Source organism: Chiloscyllium plagiosum, chromosome 5 (assembly GCF_004010195.1).
Source record: "Chiloscyllium plagiosum isolate BGI_BamShark_2017 chromosome 5, ASM401019v2, whole genome shotgun sequence".
NCBI lineage: Eukaryota > Metazoa > Chordata > Chondrichthyes > Orectolobiformes > Hemiscylliidae > Chiloscyllium > Chiloscyllium plagiosum.
In genome coordinates, this window is record NC_057714.1 from 12,207,161 (window position 1) to 12,233,276 (window position 26,116).

Genomic DNA, 26,116 nt, shown 5'->3' on the forward strand with positions numbered 1-26,116 from the left:
TAGGTTACACAGAGCACAGCAGACAATCACTATTCTGGAGATCCTGCCCAGTGAGTACTAGAACGTTCCTCTTGAGCGTCCAGGCAACAGAAAGGTAGCTTCAGAAGATCAATTTTCTGTTTAATGATGGACCCAACAGATACATGTACTGAGTCATAGCCTTGTTTGACATTAGTCTGAAGAATGCACACGAGGTATCTTCTGGGGTTTCACTTGTCATCTACAGGTCAGCACAGGAGACGATGCAGAGGAAGCAAACACAGGTAACTGGATATTGGGTGCATATCTGCACAAACTGTGGACATCTGAACAATGCCTTGAAGTTCTAATTCACATGTATGCCCCTTCACTTGAGGGAACTGAACCATGGTTGCAAATCAAATAGCTCAGGCATCTTTGCATTCTGGGTCTACTGTGAATTGAATATTTCTGTTATTTCTTTCATAGAAAGGGTAACCGTGGACACACAAATATATTAATGGGCTGCCAATTGGGAGATGATCCACACATCCTCAGTTGAGTTTTGAAAGGCGCCAACGACAAGGAAGTTCAGTACTGTCGTGATCACCAGTGCCAGAGGCATAGCACTGCTTTCCCAAGCTACAGAACTGCCTGTAGTAGGCAGATGTAGGTGACATCATCTCTGATCATGTGAAGAAATCTGCAGCACTGCCCCTTCCACTCATTTACAGGTATCTGCAATGACTTTGTAACTAGTCTATAAACACTGTTTGATGCTGAAGACTTGTGATCCACTCTTCAAGTAGTTTTGTTATCTACCATTGTAGGCCTTGAACCTCATTTCTCTGGTTTAATTGGCACTATCATTCCATCTTCTCTTTCTCATCCTACCAAGCCTCAGCAATTTTAGTACAACTGTTGGGTTAAGCTGATCAAACGTCGAGCATGGAAGTAGAGTTTGTGAAGAAGTATCAGGAATGAGATGCTTATGTTTTATGTGAAATCTTAACATAGTCAAAGTATCCTTTACAGGCTTATTATGCTGCTAATATGTTGGGTGAAAGCCTAGACTGCAGCCACCTTCAGTCCATGAGTCAAAACTGATTTTTCTGTTATTATTTCTGCCTTGTACCAAATCTTAGTAGCCTTGATCTTACACTGCTCTCCATGAATTCAGCAATTATCAAAAGTGAGACTCTTTGCAGTCGTCATTAGCCACTGCATTATAGCCCTACATTTTTGGAAATTACTGCCTTTATAAAATTAAGTACATGTGGATGAAACGGTTATGATGCACAGGCCTGTGAATGCTCCTGGACGACTACATGTGGGGAAAAAAAAACCCATACTTTCAACACAATTGAGTTTTAGGTGCCTTCTTCTCAGAGCTAAATGAATCATGAAATTGGTTGGGATGTTTATTTTCAGAGCTGGTAGCGCTTATTTGCCTTTATGCTGCAGTGAGTGCTTTCCTTCATTGCTTAGCCCTTAACTAAGTGCTCACACAATAGTATTTTTTAATCTGTTTCGATTCTCTCCATTGCGGATGGTTGCACTGTGCAGGAACTTGTGCAAATAGATCTCAGGTCCTTTCTATCTGTACTGTGTACTCTCTACAAGACCTTATTTTGTGAAAAAATTTAGAAGAGGAATGGTAGTTCTAAAGGTTTCATTTCATTTGTTCGTCTTCTACCCTCATCCTCCAAAGTCCACCATACCCTCATCATCATAGATGGCCTTCTCCTTTTCTTTGGCATCTTCTCTATCATTCAATATCCCCTTCCAATGTTACCTTTTGATATTCATGTTCTTCCCCGATAACCCTTCCATCCAAATCCCCATGCCCAGTCTTCGCCTTATATCACCCAATGTAGAATATGGTGATTCTTTCTTCCTCCCTTACACACCTAATTAAACCCATTGTGTTTCCCACTCTAAATATGCAAATCCCAACTGCCCTATCATTATGATTCTCCCTATTGCATCCAACTTCCTCCCTCTATTCTCTAGATTCTTACCATGCCACTTAAATATCTGTACCTAGGTACCCAGTACCTAAGGTGGCGCGGAGAGGTGACATTATAGACTTTGACTGCACTCATTCGAGTGCACGTGACAATAAAGACTATTCCATTCTATGCCCCCAACAACTATGTCCTTTAATTTACATTTCCAACTATGCTGTTTTGTGTAACTCACCTTTCTCTGAATATTTAAAGTTGAACAGCCTTTTCAGCTGAGCCTCCTCATTTAGTGAGTCCCTGTGGAGTTATGAACCACTTTGAGTTAAGCCCTACTTGCCAATCTTGATCAGGTTGGCCAGCATTATATTCCATTGCTGTCAGCTGAAGGTGGGAAAAGGTGATTCCTCAACCTGTCCAAAATAAAAGAAAGAATCTTGCAAATTTTCATTACAAAGATGCTCATGTTTCAAATGCTAACATCAAGTCAACATGACTGAATGCCAAATAACATTTTGGTCACTGATACTTAATTATGTCACCAACCAGTGACAACCCCCCCCCCAGCACCTGCTCTTCTGTAGGTATGAACTGAAAGATTTTGGCAGGGGGGGTGGGGGTTGATCGCCTGTTCCTTCCCTCTCCCTCCTGCAACCAGGCAAAATACAGATGTATGAAATGTAACCTGGTGTAATAACTTGCTTTTTACCCAGTGTACACAGTGCATTTGGTGATGGTACCTATTAGGAAAAGCCAAGAAATTGCATACAATTGAGGCTGAGCATCAGTGCTTGATGAATTGCTGGTTACTTGAGTGAGCACTTTGGAAAAGAAGGATGTGTAGGTTGTAGGATGGAAGGTTTGTAGGTCTTAGTGAGTGTGAGATGGGACATGATGGTATAAGCTTAATAAGGAGGAGTAAGAGGGTAAAGCAATGTGCATTGCTGAATTTGGTGAATGCACAGTAATGATCTTTCCTAACTGTTGAGGTCATTAAAACAATTTCTACACTGAATCCAAGTGTGTGGAACAGTGTTCTGACTGCAAACACTAAATAAGAACCGAAAGAACTGTGGATATTGGAAATCAGAAACAAAAACAGAAATTGCTCGTACATCTCAGCAGATCTGGCAGCATCTGTGGAGAGAGAGCAGAGATTTTGGGTTCAGTGACGCTTCCTCAGAACTGATGGAAGCTAGGAGAAAGTTGGCTTTTATGATGAAGATAGGGTCATGGGAGGGTGTAAGGAGTAAAGGATATGTAGAGTTAGGGCCCAAAGAAAGAGAACAGTTGGATAATGATCAGCCTAGGAGGATGAATAACTACAAAAAGGGATTATTAATGGCCAGCAATGAGTTGAGTATAATAGCAGATCATTTGATTTCCAACTGTTTTTCTCTCTCTTTGGATTCGATCTCCACCTATCGTTTTACACCTTAATCCCTCCCCTCATCTATGTTTACTGATCACGTGCTCTCCCCACCCGATCTTCTGCATTAAAAAAAAAGAACATTTCCTAGCAACCATCACTTCGGAAGGGTCACTGCACCCGAAACATTAACTCTGATCTCTCTCCACAGATGCTGCCAGATTTGCTGAGCTTTTCCAGCAATTTCTGTTTTTGTTCCTATTACAGACCTTCTGGGTTATCTTCAGCCACAACATTTTGGTGACAATACCAGTTTGTTCCTCTAGTTGTTGCCAAAGAACATCTTTCGTGACTCCTCATAGACGTCTGTGGACTAAGCAAGGCATAACTGAAACTTGACACAAACTCTGACTGTCTGCAATTATTCTCACATTGCCTCTTCTCCCCAACTCCAAATTTCTGCAAATGCCTTCTTTGGATCCGCTTTTGAAATTCTAGAATTGACAGTATACTGTGCCAATCCTCAATGTACCTCAATGCATCTTGGGTGCCAACCTCAGAAGTATAAGGGAGAATGTGGTGACAGTTGAAAAGCCACTGATAGATGAGCTGAACTTACTTCCAGCTTTCCTATATGGTATCATCCTCTCTCCCTAACCCCATTCCAATCACATCCGAATTAATATTGGTGCTTATATTATGTCACAGTCCATAATCCCAGTCCCAACTGGTCATTCATTCAATTCTAAATATATTAATTGACTTTCTGTTTCTCTCTGCTGGATTAGCAGGACAAGGGCTGGCAAAGGGCAGACATTCTTGTGTGTTAATATTTATGCACCCTGAGCAGAGAGGCATCATGTCCATAATGAGCCATACTTCCTCACCCCAAACCCAACACACTACCACCACCCTTTCTCAAATCATTTGGTTTATTTTATCCCAGGGCATCAATTTTCCATGCTTCCACCTCCAGAGAAAAATAAATCAACTTAGACATCCTTGCCACCGAAGTTTTCACAGGTAATTCTGAAAGTCCTGGGGATTCTAGCACGACTATTTATTTTTTGCACTGATTTATTCTGACTCACCATATATCACAATCATCTCCAGAATGATCTCCAATCATTTTCCAGAAACGCATTTAAGTAATCTTAAATATTACTTGAAGCTTGTTAATTTTAAGCTTGAGTTCTGCACTTCAATGCTCATTTCAAGCGAAATAAATTTTCACATCAACATTATCCAATCTGACAGCTTTTATAAGTATCAGATCATGTCTCTTTTCAATTATCATTTCCCTAAACAGCATTAGTCTTTCAGTCTCTTGAAAATGTAAAGCTTTAAATGCTCTTTAAGTTGCTTTGCAAAGCAAATTCGGCAAATCAAGTAGAACACAACAGTGTCTTAAGAAAATGATATAAATGAATGCCTTTCTTTTTTTGAGATCAATTTTCCTCTGATTAAGCTTTTGTGAATCTCCCTGGAATTTTTTTATGTTAACATCACTATATAAGTACAAGTGTTACTGCAACATGAGCAAGACATCCAAAAATACTGAATGGTATCAACGACCATGGAGATAGTGTAGGAATATGATACTGTGGTAGTTAATCAGCCATGACATCAGAAGGTAGGGAAGGATAGAAGGCTGAATGGTTTTCTTTTGCTCCTATGTGCCTACTTTCCTAGATCAGCTACTATCTCTGAAGGTAACGACAGGTAAAATTTCACATGGATGACTGTTCCTCAAAATTAGAAGACATCGGACATTTTAACAGTTTATAAGCAAGAGCAAAACCAGAGCACAATTTTTCAGAAGTAGGAATTACTAAAGGGAAAGATTTTGATAGATTGAAGGATAGGATCGATTAACATACAGAAGGGATGACTGTGCCAAGCAAAAGAATGTGGTAACGAAACAAATAATGAAACAAAAGGATCGGTCAAGAGGAGGTGCATAGTGCAGAAAGCATTGGATGGCTTAAAACCTCATGGTAAAGGAGCATCTAGGTAGAGAGATAATAACATTGTAAGTAGAATTTCATATTCAGTTTGTAGGGGAGAGATTTGGTTTTGTGAGAAGTATTTTAAACCCAAATAAAGATAAATATAACAGTTTGAAGGCAGAGTTGGCTAATGTAAAGTGAAAAACTAGATTGAAGGATAGGGTGATGTTTTGCCCGAAACATTGATTTTCATGCTCCTTGGATGCTGCCTGACCTACTGTGCTTTTCTACTCTAATCTCCAGCATCTGCAGTACCGACTTCCACCTAAAGGATATGATACTCTATATCATGACAGATTTTAAAAGAGATATTTAATAACTTTCAACAAAGGTATTTCTCAGAGAGAAAGCATCGGTGAGAGGGAACCATGGCTAAATAATGAAATTAACGATAGCAGTTATTTCAATTTAATACTATACAGGGCCTTGGTGAGATAACATCTAAAAGGACACATTTTGACCTCACTTTAAATATAAATTACTTTTGAAACAGTTCAGAGAAAGCTCACTTGAGTCATTCCTTGAATACCGCGCTTATTTTATGAAGAGGTAAAACACGTAAGTATAATAGGTGATCTTATTGAAATATATACAATCATAAGAGGATTTGACAGGATTCTGATATTATACTTCCCCTTGTTAAAAAGACTTGGGGATATACTTTAGCAATAGAAGATTTGATTTTAAGAAGAAGATGAACTACTTTCCTTTAGTGTGGAATTCTGTTCCCTGCAAAATAGTGGAGGTTAGGTGCCCAAATTTACTTCAAGCTTAGTTATATAGATTTTTGATACCCTAGGAAGTCAAACATTATGGAAATCAGACACGAAATTAAGTTGCGATCACAAACAGATCAACAATGACAAGGCAGGCTCAAACAGCCGAATGGCCCAATATTCCTCAACAATCCCAGATAAAGCAATTCATATACGCTGGAAAGTTTGTTGTGAGTCAGGGACCTTTTCACAGGTAAGTTTACAAGATCTTGCCAAATTCAAACATCATAACGAAACAATGGCGAAAAATGACTTACATATGTTTTTAATGGAGTAAATGGTCACAGGACAATGCCCTTAAATGCTAGGTGACCATTAAACTGACCTAATTGTTCACTGCATTTTGGGTTTATATCGATTTAAAGTCCAGAGATCTTTTCAGATTTTGAAAAATCTGAACAGATGCCAGATCTTTCAGTTTGAAATTTCACTGAGCCTTTGGAAACAAAGGCTTAACTTGTAGTCAAGTAAACTGAGAGAAACAATTTTATTGAACATGAAAGGATTTTCTTATTTCAATTGCATGAGGTTATCTCATTATTCATGTATGGCTCAGTTCCAATCCCAAATGTAAGATTTAGTTTAGAAATAGTTGTTTACACAGCTACAAAGGGGACAGTGTGCTTTCTTTAAGGAGACCTAATCGTGGTTTTATAGTCCATTGTTATTACAAACTTACATCATTAAGGTATTGGTGGAACCTCCTGACTCCAAATATGACTGCCAAGCCTTCCTTCTCTAATTGGATATATTTACAATCTGCAATAGCCAAAGTCCTCGATGCATTGGGTGTTGCTCTCCCTTGGGTCACCTAATAGCTGTTTCTTCACATCCCTGTTAATGCAAAGGTGCCAGAATGGAGGCCAGGTTATGTATGAACTTTCCATCATAATTCACCAGCCGAAGGAAAGACCTAAGCTCTGGTACAGCCGTTGGAACCAGGTGCATCTTTGATCGCCCTCTCTTCATCTTCTAACCCTTGTGACCTGGTCTTGTCAACTCTGTAACCCAAGTAGGTCACTTGGGGTGCCGAAATCACAAATTTCTGTTTCCCTTCTAAGGTGTACACCCACCTGGGAGAAACATCTAAGGACTATGTCCAAGTTCTCTCAGTGCTCTTTGTTGATTTTGTTAGCACATCAACTAGATAGTGACCTGGGTAGACATTGTAAAATGTTCTCCATCATCCACTGAAAAAGTGCACAGGCCGACAATATCCCAAATTAGCAGTATTGCATAATGCTACAAACCCTCATGGAATATAACTGTAGCATACTGCTTGAAATCCTCATCTTACCAGATTTGCAAGTAGGCACATCTTATCTCCAGCTCTGTAAATGACAGGCCCTCTGCCAGCTGTGTGTATAGAGCCCCTATGCGAGGGACTGGATATTTATCCAGCTGGAATGGTGGTTTACAGTTTGTTTAAAATCCCCATAAAGGCAAACTTACCCATCGGGTTTCACAATCAGTATGACTGGTGTTGCACATTCCGTAAACTGGGCTGGTTTGTTGAGTCCTTCGCTTCTCAGCCTTCTGATTTCTGCCTCTTCTTTTGCCTGTAAGGTGAATGGCACTGGACAGGCCTTGCAGGATCATTGAATTGGTTCATGGTCAACATGTAAGGTGGCCTTGGCTCCTCTGATGCTCCGAGGAGAAAGTGAGGGCTGCAGATGCTGGAGATCAAAGTTGAAAATGTGTTGCTGGAAAAGCGCAGCAGGTCAGGCAGCATCCAAGGAACAGGAGAATCGACGTTTCGGGCATAAGCCCTTCTTCAGCAATGAGGAAAGTGTGTCCAGCAGGCTAAGATAAAAGATAGGGAGGAGTTCGAACTCAGCACCGCCTTCCTAACCTGCAATCATCTTCCTGACCTCTCCGCCCCCACCCCACTCCGGCCTATCACCCTCACCTTGACCTCCCTCCACCTATCGCATTTCCAAAGCCCCTTCCCGAAGTCCCTCCTCCCTACCTTTTATCTTAGCCTGCTGGACACACTTTCCTCATTCCTGAAGAAGGGCTTATGCCCGAAACGTCGATTCTCCTGTTCCTTGGATGCTGCCTGACCTGCTGCGCTTTTCCAGCAACACATTTTCTCCTCTGATACTCCCTAGACCTCCCTGAAAAGCTTCCAGGTATTTAATGAGGACTTCACTCAGGCATTTTGTTTTTAATTGAAAACATTGAGCCAATCTGGGTGAATCTTTCTCAATCAATTTAGCCCCATTAAACTCTTACTACAATTAGTGGTAATTGAACCAGCTACTTCTCATAAGAGACCAGAACAAAACATTGTACCCTTAACCTGTAAAGGTTCCCTGGTACAGGTTCTCAGGTCTTAAGCAAACTTAAGGGTTGGAGTCCAGACTTGTTAAAGATTGGTTCTGCGAGCTCAGTGAGAACTGAGTGACCATTTAGCCAAATATTTTTCTTGATTGCTTAGTAACAACCAAATCAGAACCAATATACCTGTTCCAAACCAGATGTAGATGGGCTTTCCAGGGATAACACCCTATGATTTTCTTACTCAATTTAGGTCTGGTGGTGCTCTTTTGCTGTTGAGTCTGCATAGCTGATGCAATTACAATGGCCTGCTTGCCCAGATACTGAAGACAATTTTAACCATATGGCCATGGTTTGGCTTTATTTTGGGGTCTCTCTGTCCTGGAAACGTCCTGAGTGAGGCTAAGCAATTGCCTTTACTTGAGTGGTGTTCCCCAAGCTCAGTCAGACTGGTGAGGGTGTCCAGTTCCATCAGAATACCAGCATCTCCTAAGCTACACTTGCAATATTTTCCAATGAGGAGAAAGTGAGCACTGCAGATGCTGGAGATTACAGTCAAAATGTGCAACTGGTCAAGCAGCATCCAAGCAAGAGAGTCGATGTTTCAAGTATAAGTTTCTCATCAGGAATATGGGGGAGGCCTAAGGAGGCTGAGAGATAAATGGGAGGGGGTAGGGCTGGGGGAAAGATAGCTGGGATGTGATAGGTAGATGGAGCTGGAAATGGAGATGGAGAGGTCCAGGAAGGGGAAGGAGGTGTTCTAGGAGAAGGTGGGGACTGGTGCTGGTTAAACTGTGGTAGGCGGACTGTTCCACATACCCGCAGCTACACCAGCACCATTCCCCACCTTTTCCTCAGTTACATCAATGAATGTATTGGTGCCACCTCGTGCTCCCACAAGGAGGTTGAACAGTTCACCAACTTCATTAACACCTTCCACCCTGACCTCAAGTTCACCTGGACCATCTCAGACACCTCCCTCCCATTCCTGGACCTCTCCATCTCCAGCGACTGACTCAACATGGACGTCTACTTCAAACCCACCGACACCCACAGCTACCTGGACTACACCTCCTTCCACCCTACCTATTAAAATTATACCCCTTAATCCCAATTCCTCAGCCTCTACCGCATCTGCTCTTAGGAGTTTCAATTTTATCACAGAACATCCCAGATGGCCTCCTTCTACAAAGACAGTAATTTCCCCTCCCAAGTGGACAATGATGCCCTCCAGCGCATCTCCCCCACTTCCCACACCTCTACCCTTGAACTCCACCCCTCCAATCGCAACAGGGACAGAACCCACTGGTCCTCACCTACCACCCACCAACCTCTGGATACAACGCATCATCCTCCGCCATTCCCACCACCTACAAACAGATCCCATGACAACAGATGTATTTCCCTCCCCATCCCTACCTGCATTCTGCAGCGATTATTCCCTCCACGACTCCCTTATTAGGTCCATGCCCCTCACTTCCAAAGTCTGCCAGTCATCTTAACCTAATCAAAAATCCCAATATGGATTCCCCAGCTGTCAAACTGCAGAATAAAATTGATGGTATCTCAGAATTAGGGAAGGCTTGTGTCATAATATTCCTTAACTAAATACATTAATTTGAAAGTTTTAGTTTCTGGTGCCTCAGGGAAAGTTAGGCTTCTAATAGCCGAAGAAAGCTGCAAGCTAACAAGCTGTCAGGGGTTATTCATTGCATTTCAAGTGCCCCATTGTCATTTGCCTGTAAAAAATAATGCATTCTTGCCATACACTGGGCCCAGTCTTCAATGACAGGATGGAATGAATCAAGCTTCTCAAGTAACAGCATGATGCCAGAAATGTTTATCCCAACCTAAAGACAACCATTGCGAGTGAATTTCTTCAGGAGCATGCTTTTCTCTCGCTGTTGCTGAAATAACTGCACAGAAGCTGGTGAAGGCACCCTTTATTTACACATGGATCCAGCTCCCTTAGAGCCAGCTGTCAGAGTGAACAGGATGTTTGACACTCCTGGTTTTTTAAAAAAAAAATTTATACATTTATATCTGTAAAGGTATTGGTGGAACCTCCTGACACCAAATATGAACATCAAACCTTCCTTCCTGGATGCATAAGCTATTGGGCATTCCTTTCCTCTGGGCCACCAATGAGCTAATACTACCTCGATGCCATATGGAGAGGCAACGCATGTCATTACCAGATTTCACTTGGAATCATAGTGTGCCAACACCTTCGAGGATGAGAACTGTTGCTTCATTTCCTTAAAAGTAATGGCTTGGCTACATGATAGTTTCCAAGGCTGACCCTTCTTTAAAAGTTGATGCAAAGGTGCCAGATTATGTATGAACTAAAATAACTCCACAATGGTAGGCATTCCGTCACAAAGTCACCCCTTTTTTAAATGTGCAAACTCCCTGACACTGATCCAGCTCCCTCAGAGCCAGCTCTCAGAGTGTCTGACACTCCTGTTCTTTTTTTTTCTTTCTTTTTTTTTGTGCAGGTGTGAGACACGAATCCCCGGGTTTTTTTTTCTTTTTTTTTCCTCTTTTTTCCCACACTACCACCTAAGTGCGGTAGTGCTTATTTTATCCCCAGCACCCATAGTGTGTGTGTATACGTGTGAGACACAAAGTGCACAAATCTTTATTCAAATTCCACTACCAGGAAGATAGGAAAACACCCGGTGACAAACACTGCCCTTCACATCAAAGGACAGCGCTGTGTGATCAAAACAGTGAGGGGGAGGGTAGGGATTAAATCAAAATAGAGTTGGAGGGAGAGATACTCCTGTTCTTTTTTTTTAAACACTCCTGTTTATTTCTTCTAATAATTTAACCCCCACACTACCACCTAAGTGCGGTAGTGCTTATTTTATCCCCAGCACCCATGGTGTGTGTGTGCAGGTGTGAGACACAGTGGAAGACGCAAAGTGCACGAATCTTTATTCAATTTCCACCACCAGGAAGATAGGAAAACACCCGGGTGGCCAGTGACAAACACTGCCCTTCACATCAAAGGGCAGTGCTGTGTGATCAAAACAGTGAAGGGGAGGGTAGGGAACTAAATCAAAATAGAGTTGGAGGGAGAGATACTCCTGTTCTTTTTCTTTTTTTGTTTTCCTTTAACCCCCACACTACCACCTAAGTGCGGTAGTGCTTATTTTATCCCCAGCACCCATGGTGTGTGTATATACGTGTGAAACACAGTGAAAGACACAAAGTGCACCAATCTTTATTCAATTTCCACCACCAGGAAGATAGGAAAACACCCGGGTGGCCAGTGACAAACACTGCCCTTCACATCAAAGGACAGTGCTGTGTGATCAAAACAGTGAAGGGGAGGGTAGGGACCTAAATCAAAATAGAGTTGGAGGGAGAGATACTCCTGTTCTTTTTTTTTTTTTTTTTCTTTTTTTTGCAAACACCCAGGTGGCCAGTGACAAGCACTGACCTTCACATCAAGGGACAGTGCTGTGTGATCAAAACAGTCGTCCCCTCTTTATATATATATTTTTTATCTTATTTAAACAGTGAAGGGGAGGGTAGGGAACTAAATCAAAATAGAGTTGGAGGGAGAGATACTCCTGTTCTTATCTTTCAGCCAGGGCTCCCTGATTGGACTAGATTAACAGCCCCAATTAGGGAGCTCAAATTCTATGAGGTCCGCCTGATTGATCTTGTTACAATCACTACGAACAAGAAGGAGGTCTGAGTAAGAGTGGAATGGAAAATTGGCATATATATCTTTTGTGAAAGCATTTTGAAATGAAGTACTGTTCTTCAAAGCTCCATGCTATTATTTAAAATTACTTAACACTTATCATTAGGTAGTGATTCTGATGGTTAGAATTTTTAGGAGTTCCTGTATATAAATTCAACAGCAGGTACAACTATTAAAAACATCCAGTGAGCTAATGCAAGGTTAAAATAATCAAACTATTCCAATCAAATAAAAATAAAAATACATTAAGTCTGTTGCTGTCTGCAAGATCGTGTCTGCTTAAGACGATCAAACGTGCTCTGAGCACTGGGATTTGTTCTAATGCTAGCTTTCAACTAAAGCAGAATAATCAATTTGCATCAGATACAGGATCCATTATTTGATATCTCATCATACTGGAAACAATCATAGATTTTAAATAACACCATTAGTCAGAATATGTTCTATCAAAATTGCATAGCTGGAACAGTGCTGAAAATAGAATAACTGCAGCAGCACAGTCCCCAACGGTGAGCAGGGAAATGAAATGACAGTCAAAAGCAATTACATGGTATCAGAAGTGATGGCAAAAGCCTGCTCTTCCACATTTCCTGTACTTTTTTTTTGCCTCCAAGTTCAGATGTCACTTCATATATCTAAGTGACCAAATAAGTTAATATAGAACCATTTAACCTCATTACTCCACTGTTATTGATTTTGCTAAATCTGTATGTCTATTCATAGGAGTAGAATGCTCAATATATTATAATAAATCATTTACACATCACAAAAACACAAAATGTCTGTACAATGATCATGACGAATTTGAACAGCTCACATACATTTATTAATTGTAAACATAATTGAATATATGGGACACACTGTATTGAAAACTCATTTTAACAGTCTACAATACCAACTATTATTGCAGATGGCAGATTGACAAATATTTGTTCATGTTAATTAAGCAGTAGAATTTCCCACGCCAGAGGCTGTAGGGCTAGTCAAGATATTTCTTGGGAAAGTATATTGCTTAGTCTGACATTGGAATAGTCCACCTGTCCCTCATTCAACAGTATGAGGAATTCAGCCGAGGAGAACAATGGACCCTTAGGTTTGCTGCCAACCCCATCAGTATGGCTTAAATGGACACAGATTAGCATTCTTTCTTTGGATGATTGTGCTGTAGTTGATGTCCCTTGTGGTAGCTTGGAATTACACCAAACCATTAAAACTAAAGGTACTTGTGATTTACAGCCAATGACAATACCACACTTGTTAGGATGTTTGGCTGCTGGTCACAGTTGGAGCATTCTGCACAATCTGACAGTGTCCTTTGTAGATTTAAATTAATCTTCCAGAAACCAAATTGTATACACTTTTATTCATGTATTTCAGTGATAGGGAATGTCCTCTTCAAAGCAATCTACTGATCTGCCCACCATCTCTCCATTCATCAATTTACTAAAAAAATTCATGTGATGTAAACCTTTAGGTTGTTATAATGGTCATTGTAGAAACAAAAAGGCAAGCCATAAAAATTGGCAAAGGCTATTACCTTAAAGTAGAAAAGGAAAAATAATGAAGTGAGAAAGTTTAAAATCATAAAAAATTACCAACAATCTTCATACCAGTATTTGAAATTAACTTTGAAAATAATATAACCCTGCACAGATAGCAGATTCATTAATTGTCACTGAGGGCCAGGAAATTCCTCAAATGATGTAATTACAGCCCTATTTGCATAAATGTACTGGCAACATTCCTGGACCACTAAAATAAAAAAAAACTGATTTCAAATCTAGCTACAGCATTATGTGGATGGAGATTCAATATACAAGATCTCCATCAAGTAATCAATTAATTGTGCTGAGTTTACTTCTTAACATAATAAATTGGAAAGTCAGCCAAAATGTGTGAACGAGTAACGGAGATACTGAGATAGGAAATACCAGATAAAAATGTTTTTTTTAAAGTGAAGCCACTCAAATATAAAAACCATAATACGCACACATCAACAACTTACAACAAAGTATGACACAAAACATTGGAAGGAGATGTTAGATCAAATGACTAGAAGTTTGGTCAAAGGGACAGGTTTTAAGGAGTAACTTATAAGAGGAAAGAGACAAAGATGCAAAGGAGTAAAGGAAGCATATTCCAGAATTTGTGGCGGTGGGGGGCAACTAAAGATACAACCAGCTTCCATGGGAATGGTAGAATCAAGAATGATTGAAAATAATAGTAGCAAAACTAAGAGTTCAGTAGAAATTCATGTGTTTTAGCATCAATGTTCTTCTCTCAGGACATTTAGAAGGAAATGGATTACCTAGAAATTATTCAATGCCATTTACCAAGATGAATAAAAAGTCTATTGCTACTGCATAATATATAGCAAAAATCAATTTTGTTTCAGATTCTTCTGCTCTCCTATTACTCCTGGCATTCTTGATAAATTGCATAGTTTAAGCTATTATGGTAAATAAAACCTTACATTTGTATAATGCTGCAAAACATTTGTCAAAGATCTAAAACTACTTTGTTTCTAACTAATTGGTGATGCAGTGATGGCTGTTATCAAATGCAGTGTGACAGCACTTTTCTACAGCACCTTCTATGACCACATCTCCTGGATACTGCTGTGAGCAATTCAGAAAAAATAAGGAAGTAAAGTTATTGCAATGAACAAATAGAGCAATGATAGAAATGAGACCTATGACCTATAATCTCAGATGTCAAAAAGCTTGGCCAAGCTGCTGCTGATTAGTTAAGCTGCACTTGAGCCCATGTAAGCATTAAAAGGTTGTAAAGTTCCCAAATAAGATCTGTTCATAACATTTGGAAATTGTTTCTCCAAATGCCAAAACCGATTTTCACTATATTAATTTCCAATAAAGCAGCCAACCTGTGTTGGAATTTTTAAAACTTCTTTCTTCATATTCGGGCAATGCTGGGAATGCCAGCACTAATATGTCTATTTCTAATAGTCCTTGAAGCAGTGATTATGAGCCACATTATTGAATTGCTGAAGTTCATCTGCTATATCCACAGTTAGTTAGGAAGAGAATTCAAGGATTCTGATCCAGCCACAGTGAAGCAACAGCAATATCATTGCAAGTCAGGATATCAATTGAGTTGGATGGGAATTTATAGATGATGTGAGTTTCAATGCTTGTCCTTCTAGGTGATAGAGGTCATGGGTGTGGAAGTTGGCTTGGTGAGTTGGTGCAATGCATCTTTGTGTGGACTATTGCCATAGGTGGAGGGAGAGAATGTTTGAAGTGGTGAATATGTGCCAGTCAAGTGCACTGTTCTGTCTTAGAATCATAATCTTGCAATGTATCAAGTCTTTGGAACCATATTCATCTGATCCAAGCTAATGGACAGTATTCTATCACACTCCGCACTTGTGCATTGTTGCTGTGGACAGGTTTTGGGAAGTCAGGTGATAAATTACTCAACACAGAATCCCCAGCTTCTGATTTGTTGTTGGAGCAAGAATACTTATATGGCTTATCCAATTCAGTTCCTGGTCAATATACATTAATGGTGGGGATACAGTGATGGGAATGTTGTTGAATATCAAGGGTAAATGAAGCTCTCTTATTGAAGATGGCAAATGCTCATACACATAAATATCACTTGACACTTAACCAGTCCAAGTGTGAATGTCAACCAATTCTTGCTGCATGCAGGAATGAACTGCTTCAGCATTTCAGGGATTCTGAATGATAGCAAACATCATGCATTCGCCAACGAACATTTCTATTTATGACCTTAATGGTGGAGAGAAGGACATCGATGAAGCAGTTGAAGATGGTTAGGCTGATGCTTTCATTGACAAATTCCTGAAGCAATGTTCTACAGCTGAGAAAATTTGCACTGGGTATGAATGCAAGCTATGGAGATTCTTTCCCCAATTCCCAGACTTCAATTCTGCTAGGTCTCCAAAGTACTAAATGCATTAAAAATCTGTTTTGATGTCGAGCACAATTATTAGAACCTCACCTCTGAAATTCAGCTTATTTAAACATGTTTATAGCAATACTGGAATGAGGCCTGGAGTCAAGGACCTGAGTGGAATTGAAATACAGCATCAATGAACAGGTTATTGCTAATTAAGTTCTACTTGATAGCTCTATCACCTATCTTTGCTGATGATTGAGATTTGATTGATGGGTCAGTAACTGGTCAGATTGGATTTGTCCTGCATGTTTGTAAACAGGACTAGAAAGCAATTTTCCTTTTGTCAGGGAGCTTCCTAGGGATATGGCTAGACCTGGAGCATAGATCTTCAATATTCATGATAGTTTGTGGCTAGGTTCCATAGCCTTTGCTACATCCAATAACTTCAGATGTCTGCACTGACGGGGGAACAGGACTTATCCAGAAATGGAGGCAGGTGAGTCTGTTACATTGGCAATCAGTTACGATTCAGTGAGTATAAATGACAAAAAGGCCACAGATATCTGTAAGGAGTACTTTGCAGGATAAACTAGGCAAAGTGTACCTTTGTCAATTCCCATGCTTAATTTCATCCTAGTTTTGTTTCTATTTACCTCTTCTGGAGCAATCTGACGCAAATAAGAGCTTTACTAAGCCAGTTAAGAGTCAACCATGTTGTTGTTTGTCTGAATTAAACATAAGCCAAATCAGGTAAGGATAAAGAATTCCTCCCCTGAAGAACATTTAACAAACCAAGGTTTTTATGACAACCTGGCAGTTTCGTGATCAATAATGAAGCTAAAATTACATTCTTGATCTATTGATTGATTTTAAACTAGTCTCCAAAGCATTACATGGAAACATAGAAATTAGGAGCATTCAGCACTTTGAGCCTACTCCACCATTCATTATAATCATGGCTGATTCAATACCATTTCTGCGTTTCTCCTAGATCCTTTGATTCTTTTAGTCAACGCCTTCTTGACATCACACAATATTTTGGCCTCAATTGCTTTCTGTGGTGGCAAATTCCTTGGGCTTATCACTCTCTGGGTGAAAAAAGTTCTCTCCATCCCAGTCCCAAATGACTTAGATTGTGATTCCTGGTTCTCACCATTCAAAACTAATCCCACCTGCCTGCATATGGTCTGTATCTGTCTATTCCCTGCCTGTTCACACATCTGTCTAAATGTATCAGTTTCTACCCCACCATCCAGCAGCACATTCCAGGCACCTACCATTCTGTGTCTAAAAAAACTTCATCACACATTTCCCTTCAATTTTTCTCCTCCCAATTTAAACCTATGCCCCAACAAGCATTTGACATTTCCACCCTATTTTAAAAAAGACTGCGATTATCCACCCTATCCTCACCGCTCCACTTTATACACTTCTATAAAACCTCCCCTCAGTCTCCAATACTCTTGCGAAAACAAACCAAGTTTGTCCAACCTTTCCTTCTAGCTAACACACCCCAATCCAGGGAACATGCTGGTAAACCTCTTTTGCACCCCTCTTCAAAGTCTACTAATCCTTCCTGTAGTGTGGGGACCAGAACTACATACAATACTTCAAGAGTGGCCTAACTATAGTCTTATATAGCTGCAACACAATTTGCCAACTTTTATACTCAATGCTCTGACTGATCAAGGCAAGCATCTGATGCAAACAAGACCTTAACTGGCTTCTGAAATAGCTCAATAAAGCGTCAACCATATTGTTGTAGGTCTAAATCAAACATAAACCAGATCGAGCAAGGATAAAGCATTCCTCCCCTGAAGAATACTAGCAACACCTTCTTCACCAACTTATTCACTTGTGTCGCCACTTCAGGGACCGATGGACTTAGATCCCAAGATTCCTCTATATATCGATACTCCTAAGGGTCCTACCATTGACTATATACTTTCCAATTGCAGTTGACCTCCCAAAATGCATCACTTCACACTGGTCTGCATTAAACTCCATCGGCCATTTCTCCTCCCAACTTTCCAGCTCATCAAGATCCTGCTGTATCCTTTGACAATCTTGCTCGCTATCCACAACTCCACTAATTTTTGTGACATCTGAAACTTACTAATCAGACAATCCATCCAAGTCATTTAACTCAAACAATAGAGGTCCCAGCATTGATTCTTGCTGAACTGATCACAGAACTCCAGTCAGAAAAAAAACCCTCCAAAACTACCCTCTGTCTCCAATGACCTAGCCATATCCAATTCGCCAACTTACCATGTGATTAATTTTCTGGGCCAGCCTATAGTGAAGGAACTTGTCAATGTCTTAGTAAAATTCACATAGACAACACTTGTAACCCTACTCTCAATCATCTTTGTCACCTCCTCAAAGAAACTCAATCAAATTTGAGACAAGGCCCCTCCCACATAAAGCCATGCTGACTATCCATAGTAGGTCCTTTTTTTTCCTAATGCAAGTAAATCCTGTGCCTAAGAACTTCTCCAGTAATTTCCCCACCTCTGACGTAAGGATCACTGGTTTATACTTTCCTGGATTATCCAGGTTGCCCTTATTAAGCAAAGGAACAAGTTTAGATATCCTTCAGTCTTCTGGGACCTTGCCTGTGGCTAAAGAGGATATAAAGATCTGCAAATGCCCCAGCAATCTCCTCCCTTGCCTCCCTCAGTATCCTGGGATAAATCCCATCAGGCCCTGGGGACTTCTCTACCCTCATGTATTTCCAGACACCCAACACCATATCATTCTTAATAATAACTTGGAGGTGCCAGTGTTAGACTGGGGTGGACAAAATTAAAAATCACACAACACCAGATTATAGTCCAACAGGTTTAATTGGAAGCACTAGCTTTCTAAACGCTGCTCCTTCATCAGGTGGTTTTGGAGAATAAGAATTTACCCTTAAACAAACAAACAGTCACTTTTACCCAAGGACCAATCTTAACCTTATCAATGACTATCTTGCAATTTAAATAATTATGATCACTAAAATGTTCCCCTGCTGAAATTTCAATCATCTGGACAGGCGTATTCCTGATTACAAGGTCTAGTACTGCCCCTTCTCTATTGGACGATCTGCATAATGTTTCAAGAAACTCCCCTGGATCCACCTGCCGTATTTTGCCCCATTTAAGACAATGGCAGTAAGGTATTCACAGTCAATGTTGGGGAAGTTAAATATCCCACGACATTAACCCTGTTGTTTTTACATTGTTCCCTGACTTGCTTACATATCTTTTGCTTGCTATTGGAAGACTATAGTTTTTATATTTATAGTCACGTGTATTCAAGTACAGAAGTACAGGAGTATACTGAAGTGGGTGTATAATGTCAGCACACATGGCGCCATCTGAGGTACCAAAGTGTCTTGGTACAATAAAAGCTTAGATACAAAATCATAAGATGTTGTGAAACTTGAAAGGGTTCAGAAAAGATTTCCAAGGATGTTGCCAGGGTTGGAGGCTTTGAGCTATAGGGAGAGGCTGAACAGGCTGGGACTGTTTTCCCTGGAGCGTCGGAGGCTGGGGGGTGACCTTATAGAAGTTTACAAAATTATGAGGGGCATGGACAGGATAAATAGGCAAAGTCTTTTCCCTGGGGTCGGGGAGATCTGGTCGGCATGGAAGGGTTGGACCAAAGGGTCTGTTTCCATGCTGTACATCTCTATGACTCTGAACAAGAGTTTAAAAGTTAAGCATTATTTCACAGAATAGTAGAAACATAAAGAAATGCATTATAGTTTACAATAAAGTCTTTCGTAGTTTAATCTGGGAAAATAAAGGTATAAGCTTAATGTTCAACAGTCTTTGATGAGTCCCCTGCTTATCTCGCTCTCTGGAACACCTCAGCCATCTGTTCTCGAAGCAGTCGCCGCAGATAAAGTCCCTGCTGCTGAAACTGCCACATCTCCATTCACCCCAGCTGCCTAGGAACACGCCCAGGCAGAATCCACTTGCACGTCAAGCCGAGACACCACCAAGAGCCACCAACACACCTACCGACATACAGCCGAGAGCCACAGCGAGACCAGGTCCATGATGCACAGAAAGACCAGGCTGAGACCCACCACAAAACCAGGCTGAGAGCTGCCTCACTGTCAAGAGACCAGGCCTGGGACACACCTCAAGTGACCAGGAGTCCAGGCTGATAGCTGTCACAAACTGTCAAAAGACCAGGCCGGGACCCACCAGGAGCCAATGAGAGACCAGGCCAGGAGCCGCCAGGACCCGCAGAAAGACCTGGCCCAGGACCTGCCAGATCTGCCAAAAGACCAGGCCAGGAGCTGCCATATGCAGACAGACCAGGTCCAGGACCCACCATAAGCCGTAGGGAGACTGGGCCAGGACCCACAAAGAGACCAAAGGGGAAAATAATGAGAAAGAATCCGGAGGATGAGAGGACCTCCAGCTGGAGTATTCTACTCCATTGCCATCTTGACCAGAAGTTATAGTATAACCATCATATTGATTGCACCTTTCTTATTCCTATGCTCTATCTATATGGCTACACTAGATGAACCCTCCAAGATGTCCACTCTGAGTACAGCTGTGACATTCTCCTTAATCAGTAATATAACTCCCTCACCTGTTTTACATCCCTCTTTATCATGCCTAAATCCTGGAATATTGAGCTGCCAGTTCTGCCTTTCTCTCAACCAAGATTGTTTAATGGTTATCACATCGTCGTCCCATTAATGCAGGCTCTAAGATCATCTGCTTTACCTGTCATACTCCTTGCATTAAAGTAAATATAATTTAGATCATTAATCTGATCCTACCTGTCCTTCCTATTAGACTTATTTGACTTAATGTCAATCTTCTCGTCAAATCATTCCAAATGCTGAGCTACTGCTCTCCCCACCAACACTAGTTTAAATCCTCCCGAGTGGCACCAGAAAACTTCTCTGCAAGGATATTAATTCCATTCCAGTTTACAAACAACCTATCCTTCTTGTACAGTCCCACCTTCTCTGGCAGAAATTCCAATGATCCAGATATCTGAAGCCCTCCCTCCTACATAAGCTCTTAATTTGCATTATCTTCCCATTTCTGGCCTCACTAGTACATGCTACAGGGAGTACATCTGAGATTACAACCTTAGAAATCCTGCTTTTCAATTTCCTACTTAACTCCCCAAATTCCCTTTGCAGGACCTCATCTTTCTTTCTATGCTGTCAGTACCAATATGGAACATGACCACCCCTCACTCTCCTCTTCTAGAACTTTTTAAAAATATTATTTTATGGGATGTGGGCACTGCTAGCTAGGCTGCATTTTTATTGCCTGTCCCTAATTGCCCAGAGGGCAGTTAAGAGTCAACCACATTACTATGGGTCTGGGGTCACATGTAGGTGAGACCAGGTAAGGATTCCAGTTTCCTTTCCTAAAGAGCATTAGTGAACCAGATGGTGTTTCTGGGCAATTGATTCATGGTCATCATTGTTTTTGAACTCCAGATGTTTATTGTATTCAAAATTCACCATCTGCCTTGCTGGGATTTGAACCAAGGTTCCCATAACATTACTGGATTCAGTCCAGTGATTATACCACTAGGGTGTTGCCTCTCTGCTCTGATACAGTCTTAACCCTGGCACTAGGGAAGCAACACACCAGATGAAGTTTTGCTCACAGCCACAGAAATGTCTATCCATGCCACTGAGTCCACTATCAATACTGCTTACCAACACTTCGACCCTCCTTGCTGTACAACAGAGCCAATCATGGTGCCACTGGTCAAGCTGCTGTTATTGCTTTCCTGAGGAACCATGCCCCTCAACAGAATTGAGGATGATATATCTTATTGAGGGGCGAATGGCTACAGGCAACTCCTGCACCACCTGCTATGCTTCCTAATCTTCCTGGTGGTCACCCAAACCTTTCTATCTATGTAGCCCTTATTTGTGATGTGAGCAGCTTGCTAAAGTGTGATCCACGACATTCTCAGCTTCTTGGATGCTCCATCGTAGGTCCATCATAGCTCCAGCCACTCCATGCAGCAAATCAGGACAGGCAGCTGAATGCATCTCCTACATAAATGGTCACCATGGACTATGGAAGTGTCCCAGGTTCCCACATATTGCAAAAGGAGCATTCGCAGGCCTAGCTCTACTGACATTGTGAAACTCAGCAACTACAGGTAATAAACTAGGAACTGACTGTACAACCTTACTCATTACTCACCAAAATCAGATTTCTCAACCTTACTCCCTATTCCTAACAAACCACAAAGGACAAAAGTAAGTCTTTACATTCGACCTCCCTCAAGTCAACACACACTCAGTCCCTAGCCTGGTTCCTAAGTTGTAGTGAGTATCAAATTTCAAAATAAAGCAGCGACTAATGCTTAGCTTTCACATTTAAATTAATCATATGTTCATTTCTTCACAAGTGGTGAAAGCTGCATGAAAATTTTATTTTTCATTTCTTTTGGGGTTTGAAAGCTTTTAACTAAAAAGGCACTAGATTATCCCTGAGCTGTAGGTCGTAGTAAAGCTTAACAAAGTCCGGTTGATATTTTTACTTGAAATATGCCGGTCTCAAAATATAAACAATAAAATATTGCAAGTAATGATAATCACAATTAAAACTGAAGGTGCTGGAAATACTCAGAAAATCAGGTAGCTACAAAGAAATTTAAAAGTTAGTTTTTGAGATAGCCCTTCATCTGACCTGCTGAATGTTATCATCATTTTCTGCATTTGTTTGAAATAGGATATGGAACAAACTGCCAGAAGTGGGAAAGGGGTTTATAATTGTAACTTTTAAAAGACATTTGGACAGGTAAATGTATAGGAAAATTTCTTAAGGTATGGGCCAAACACAGGCAAATGTGACTAGTTCAATTTAGGATACCTGACTGGCATGGATGAGTTGCACCAAAGTACCAGTTTCATGCTGTATGACTCTATGATGATAATAGATTGACTACCCTTGATTTTACAGATGCAGTGTAAAAACAAATGAGGATTCCACTCATGGCACTGGGGCACCACTTGTTTGAAAACTAGAGAAAAGTAGGAAAGTTTTGGAAAACCCAATTCATTTGGGATTGAGTGAGTGATGAGTAAAGAGGCTCAAAGTGCCAGGTACCAACTTTCAATGTGAATGCTATGATATAACTTTTAAAAGACATTTGGACAGGCAAATGTGTAGGAAAATTTTCTAAGGTATGGGCCAAACACAGGCAAATGTGACTAGTTCAATTTAGGATACCTGACTGGCATGGATGAGTTGCACCAAAATACCAGTTTTCATGCTGTATGACTCTATGATGATAATAGATTGACTACCCTTGATTTTACAGATGCAGTGTAAAATCCACATTCGGATCAAGAAAGGCTGTGTACAGACCTCATGCTACTTGTAATCTGACAGTGGCTAATCACTTCAAGGATCAACTGCCCTCTCATGTCAACATTCAATACTACCCAGATGAAAACTTCAGCAGCATCCAAGCCAAAGTCAAACTGCCCACCCTAGACATACAGAACCTTCAGTTTGCAGTTGACTGCAGGTTTGCAAATCACTCTCTATATCTTCAAATCTGTTTGGAAGAAACTCGGTCTGTTTTTGAATGTTGCCAAATCAAAACTCATGCTGCAACCCACATCTGATTACCCAAATATTCCACCTCACATATATGTTGAGGAAGAGACTCTGAACTATGTTAAACAATTCCAGTACCTTGGTAGCCAACTCTTTCAAAAAGCCACCATTGATAAAGAAGTGAAAAACTGCCAGCTACACCATCTCTGCTTTCCACAAACTATTCCAGCAAGTGTTAACAATACAGAGCTGCAAGTCATTAAACATCCAAGAGTTGTATCTTACCAAAAAACAGTAGAAAGGATCCCTTGTGCTGACACCATTTTTGAAACCCAGCCATGCATCCGGCCAAGCACTGGCAGTCCAGAGTTGCCTTTCACTGCACACAAAGTGTGAGTGCAATCATAAACCGATGCTGTTCAGGGCACGCAAGTTGAATGGCTGGCGTATAAATGCACATTAATACACCTATCACCATTTATGAAACCAGCCACACAGCTTGACGATCTTCAGTCACGTTCCATCTGACAATTATGTCTAAGTCAGTGCCACTCTTTCCCCAGTGTTCAGTGCAGCCCAGCATCGTATCAGTGTTCAACTAAGATGATCATATATGGGAAAGCCTGTAAATGCATTCACTTTTATTCAGCAAAAGCAAAAGAGAATTTAAAACAAAAACAAATAGACACTGCATTTATCTCCTGGAACAGAAATGGATACTTGCCTTTTGAGCACCAACAAATTCACAGCCAATGAGTGATCATCACACCCAGCTCTCATCTACTGAGATCAATACCAATTAAGTCCAGTCTGCTTGCTGCACCTGACACTGCACTGATCTATTATTCAGAAAATAATATTCCTTGCACCCAATGTCCTCATCTTCCTCCTCAGAAGACTGCTTTCATCTCCCAACTCTTCAGAATCTATCACATCCTACCACCCTCTCCCCCACACACCCCATCCCCCATCCCCCACCCCCACCCTTAGCCTGCTCCAGCACTTTCCGAGCACATTCTCTCCAGAGTGGCCTCTCCAGATTGATGCAAGCATCAGAACTCCATCATCTATTCCACCATAACCCTGCTGGAAGGAGCTGCACTTTATCTATTCTCCACCTCAGTCAGGAATTACCAGCCACAGTTGCAAAGGTTGCCCTTTTTCTTCCAATAATCACCCTAGTAAAGCATCCACCCCTTCCCATACATTAAGAATGAGGGAGTTCTGAATTCGAACACCATGACAACTCCCTGGATACCTGGTGCAAACTTCTAGAATGTGATACTAATGATCATGATCACTTGTGCATTGATGGAATGGAACCCTTTTCTGTTGTTGAACTCGGCTGTGTTCTGGTATTGCCTCTCAATGTGACAATTTTACAGGCTGTCATGACTATTCCAAGGGAAAGCCAGCTATATTGCCAAAGCTGAAGTACTGGTATTGCCACAGAGAAATGAACTCAAGTGGTGTGATCTGTCACAAACTGCATCAGTAATAATATGGAAACATCTGCGGGTCAAGGATTGTGAAATTCCACACAGGTCCCCAGTTGCTCCTGGGAAGGAACCAGTTGCCTAAAAGATCAGCACAGCTGGCACCTTAATGGATGCTGATACATGATGACTACCACTCTTTCATGTTTTAGTTCCAGCTCCAGCAGCTGGCATCATTCTGTGACAGTGTCCTGAGACAACCATAAATCTCTGATGACAAGGCGCTTCACTCATCCAGGAGAAAATAGCATCAGGGACAATAGATTCCGGCCGTCCTGCATATCCTGAGGGGACTTTCAGCTATGAGCTCTTCAGGTAGAGGCTATTTGGCATTCCATAAAGATTACAGTTCCTCCTGGGCTGGCTGGTATATCTGTTCCTATTCCATTTCTCTTCATCACTGCAATGATGATGGATCTGTGGCTGTGGCTGGATCCATCAGTTGCACTTGTAGTTAACATTTATGGGGAACTTAAGAAACTGAACATCTTCTGCGAGCAATCAGCGTTCACATCACTCACAAATGTTGGTCGAGCATACACCTCCATACAGTGAGATGTGAGCACTGCAACAAAAGGGGTATGGAGTATCTTTACATGGAATACCAACATAGGAAATACCTCCAATGACTGCAACTCCTGTCATGGCACAACTAGACGGTAGGAGATTGTAACTGCCATATGAGAAGACCTTATCCTCCCATCCCACATCATTCAAGAAAGGTTTCACTGCATAAAAGACCATGTTGGTGAATATGTACAGTTCAAGGTGTGAGGAAATCAGTTCCATGTGCCTGTGCAGCGTATGAGATCTTGTATTATCTTTGTGCTTTTTGGCCTGCGTGTGCCACATTTAAGGTCACCTATGATTATTTCCTCTTCACAGTATAACTAGTTTCAATCTGCAACGACATGGTCAAAGTTGCTTGACACAAGCATTTGCACCTCACAGTTTGGCACTGCACGCACGACACATACAAAATGCTATGATTACAGATTATTTCAATTTGTACGGTCAACTTGCTGAGTAATGCAATTGTCCCTTTGTAGTTCACAGGTGAAGCACACATACTTAAACAGAAGGAAAAAAAAACTAACTCCGC

The 26,116-nt window shown here is 41.0% G+C and overlaps 1 protein-coding gene across 2 annotated transcripts in view; it reads right to left on the reverse strand.

Moving 5' to 3' along the window:
* Positions 1–26,116, reverse strand: part of LOC122549721 (adenylate cyclase type 2-like) — a 625,439-nt gene that overhangs the window by 529,258 nt on the left and 70,065 nt on the right. Inside the window, exon 2 of one of the 2 annotated variants that reach the window (XM_043689619.1) lies at positions 2,161–2,335. The exons of the other annotated variant lie outside the window; for it this stretch is intronic. The gene's annotated coding sequence lies outside the window, so the exon portion shown is untranslated. The remainder of the gene's footprint in view (positions 1–2,160; positions 2,336–26,116) is intronic. 2 annotated transcript variants of the gene reach the window in all.